Source organism: Magnolia sinica, chromosome 17 (genome assembly GCF_029962835.1).
Source record: "Magnolia sinica isolate HGM2019 chromosome 17, MsV1, whole genome shotgun sequence".
In the NCBI taxonomy this organism is placed as follows: domain Eukaryota; kingdom Viridiplantae; phylum Streptophyta; class Magnoliopsida; order Magnoliales; family Magnoliaceae; genus Magnolia; species Magnolia sinica.
In genome coordinates this window covers 66392007-66395639 of record NC_080589.1, presented here as the reverse complement: position 1 = coordinate 66395639, position 3633 = coordinate 66392007, and the positions used below count along the sequence as shown (strand labels likewise).

General features: G+C 39.6%; 1 long non-coding RNA gene across 1 annotated transcript; it reads right to left on the bottom strand.

Annotated features, from left to right (window-relative positions):
• Positions 1–1897: 1897 nt before the first annotated feature.
• On the bottom strand, positions 1898–2383 carry LOC131231381 (uncharacterized). Its single transcript, XR_009164337.1, has 2 exons — positions 2146–2383; positions 1898–2099 (listed from the first exon to the last, which is right to left on the bottom strand). It is a non-coding gene; the product is annotated as an uncharacterized LOC131231381 (long non-coding RNA).
• Between the last annotated feature and the right edge of the window lie 1250 nt (positions 2384–3633).

Sequence of the window (3633 nt, the reverse complement as noted above, 5' to 3'; positions counted from 1 at the left end):
GTATGTATATAGGGAAATGGTACTATGAGGTCGAGCTCTGTGAGCCCCACCTGATGTGGAATGGACATCCATCCCATTAATCAGATGCATCATTCCATGGTGAACCATGGGCCTAAAAATCAGGCCAGTCCATGACTTAGGTGGGCCACACCACAGACAACAATTGAGGGTGTATGCCCACCCATTGAAAACTTCCTGATTGTGTATAGGGGCCAGTGAGATGTTTTAGACATCCAGCCCATCCATGGAATGTGTCCCACTTGGATGAGGGGTCACACCAAATTTTAGGCCATTTCAAAACTCAGGTGGGCCCCACCAAGTGCTTTTAGATGTTTTAAGCATGATTTCCGATGATTTTAGATGGCGTAGCCCAATTGAGATATGGATATTGTAATTTTAAAGTCAAAGAAGAAATTCAAGACTAAAAGACAGTGAGAAGATCCGAAACAATGAAATTAATAGAAATTCCACTGCATAAACAATCCAAACATGCAAGCAGAGGATTTGTTTATTTCATTGATTAACAAACTACATAGAATTTTGATTGAGAAAATGTGGAAGAGATTTCGAAACGTACTGAAAGTGGAGGTCTTGAAGACTGATGAGAATGAGAGAGAGAGAGAGAGAGAGAGAGAGAGAGAGAGAGAGAGAGAGAGAGAGATTTATCTTTTACGCAATTCTAAGCACTCTATAGCACATTTTGGAAGAAAAAAAAAACGCTAATGTACTTGTCTGCAAGTTGCTGCTGCTGCTGCACTCACTCCCTCCCTTCAGTCTTCCCCATTCAACTATGGATGACGGATCACACACCCCATATGGAGTTGTTGTTGCTGCTTCTACAATATCAGATACCCCATGTGTGGGGGCTGTCGTGGGATGGTGGATGTTGCAGGGAGTGGGAGATCGAGAGAGAGAGAGGGAGAGGGAGATCAAGAGAGAGGGTTGAGATCGGGAGAGGGAGATCGAGAGAGAGAGAGGGAGAGGGAGAGGGAGATCAAGAGAGAGGGTTGAGATCGGGAGAGGGAGATCGAGAGAGAGGGTTGAGATCGGGAGAGGGAGATCGAGAGAGAGGGAGGGAGAATGAGAGGGAGATCGAGAGAGAGGGTTGAGATCGGGAGACGGAGATCAAAAGAGAGGGAGATTGAGAGAGGGAGAGGGAGAGGGAGAGGGAGAGAGGGAGACGAAAATGGATGCAAAATAGGGTTTGGGAGCTTTTAGCATCAGAAAAGGCTAAAAATGAACCGGTAGTCTGCGGCAAATTTACAGTAATGTGACTCTCGGGCCATGTGGGGTCTATTTAGAGGGTTCTAATAGAATCCATTCCGTCCATTTGTTTCAAAAAAAAAAAAATTGTAACACAATATAAACAAATAATAAGATCCAACACTCAATTAGGACGCACCAACAAAATAATGAAAATAACCCATTAAAACAACAATGAATTTGAGTACGGTTGATTACTGTTTCAAATCAGAAACGGCTCTAAGCCGTTTCTGAACCAAAATCCTAACTGTTCCAGTTTAAGGATTTTGGTGTAGTGTCTTATCCCATCATCCTGGTTGAAAGATATTGGTTTTCTTTTTAGCCAAGCTTGATAAGTTGTTGCAGTGTTATCTTTCTTTTGGTTGTTTATCATTCTTCTTTAGTGAATATTAACTAATGATAGTATCTAAGTTCTAAGCTGTTGAAATGGTATGGTGTTGAATGTTGGCCATTTCATTGCTTAGTTCCTTGAAAGTCCTGTGAATACTATGATGCACAGAGAGGCATGTACCATGTACCTCATTATGAAACTACCAGCTGGTTTTTTAGTAGTATGCACAGCTTTTTGGCTTGCTATTTTGTACTTTTTCTTACTTTTTTGGGTTCTGTGACCAGTAATGGAATTTCAAAACTGTTTTTGAGGCAGACTAGTGTTACTTGAGTTAATCTAATTTTTAACATGGATGATTTCTCACACAAGAATGTTTCATGCAGTAATTCGAATGGCTAGGAGCACCATACAAACCGATGGAGTTGCTAAAGTCCGACTAGGCAACAATTAGAAAGTCTCCACTATGGGCGATTGATTCTTGGTATGATGGGATCAAGGCATGTACCTTGTTTCGTGATTGATTCTTGGTATGATGGGATCAAGGCATGTACCTTGTTTCGTCAACCATTTGGGTGTTGACCATAGTGGAGGTGAGACAGAGCAACAACCAAACTCTCTTTGCAATTCCATGTTTCACATCCAACTTGAAACTATGGGAACTGCTGTTCGGGTCAGCCCCACTTAGGCCATTTCCTCTTTATTGAATTGAGTTGTTACCAATTTTGTGAATAGGATTCTTATTAAACAATTGTGTGAATTATTTTTTAAATGACTATCAGGTGTAAGATTCAAAAATAATAATAATAATAATAATAATAATAATTGATGATATATTGTTTTTATAGATATTTTAGCGACGAACCAAATCCGTCACTAATTTCTAAACAAGTCGAAAATCAGTGACGAATTTGAGGTCCGTTGCTCTACTCATATTAGCAACGGACCTTATCTATCACCAATATTTTTAATGAAGACTAATTCAAGTGGTTTTTTGAATTTTAGCAATGGATTTTTTATTTTTTTGTGACGGATCTTATCCGTCAGTAATATGCGACGGACTTATCCGTCGTAGATTAACGACGGATTTTATCCATCGCATAAAAAAGACCTGGTAAACAGCAATAGATAAAATCTGTTGTTTATTTGGTTTTATGATGGATTTGCCGGTCGCAAATTCGCGATTTTGGCGTTGTGTACTTGTGAAAATGTTATTTAACCTTACTTTTGTCCCTTGGTGTACATGACATTCAAATCACATGTTAAGTCCCACTATGGTGATGGGATGCCTAAAAAATGAGGTCTATAAAAATTATTAAGTGGGTCGTAACGAGAAACTTTGGACATCCACTCGAAACGTCAAATTCAAGTGGTGGTTGTGTTTGGCTTGAATTTGGTCGTTTGGTGTTTGTGCGCTATGCCGGACATACCAGAGCTTAATGCGGCTCAATTTGAACGGAATGTCTTTGACTCCAAGTGTTAAGATAGATGGAGAGACCGAGAACTTCCTGGATTAGCCGTCTACTCAGCAATTGATTATAAAAATAAGGCAATTTGTGAAGGAGAGAGTTCATCATTCTAATAAGTTCTTTTTGCCTTTCAATCGAAATGATTTCTTCTTACCATAGTAGTAGCAATTATTCAACAACAACAGAGCATCAGAGTAACCAAACGAAATAGAAATTGCATTTATAAATGATTATAAACACTTACAAATTAAAGAAAATCCTTTGCGATATGAAGAATATGGCATAGATGATGGTCTTCCTTATTCCAGCGACTTTGGTGTAGATAAGGGAATTACACTTAAGGGACGGTCCAATGTAGTAGCGTAGACAAGCAAGATTACACTAAACTAAGCTAATGTCGGTTTAGCGCATTATCATAGATGGACGACACTAAATTAAGCTAAGGCCAGTCCAGCATGGAGCATAGACGGACGACACTAAATTAAGCTAAGGCCAGTCCATCATGGAGCGTAGACGGACGACACTAAATTAAGCTAAGGCTAGTCCATCATGGAGCATAGATGGACATGATTA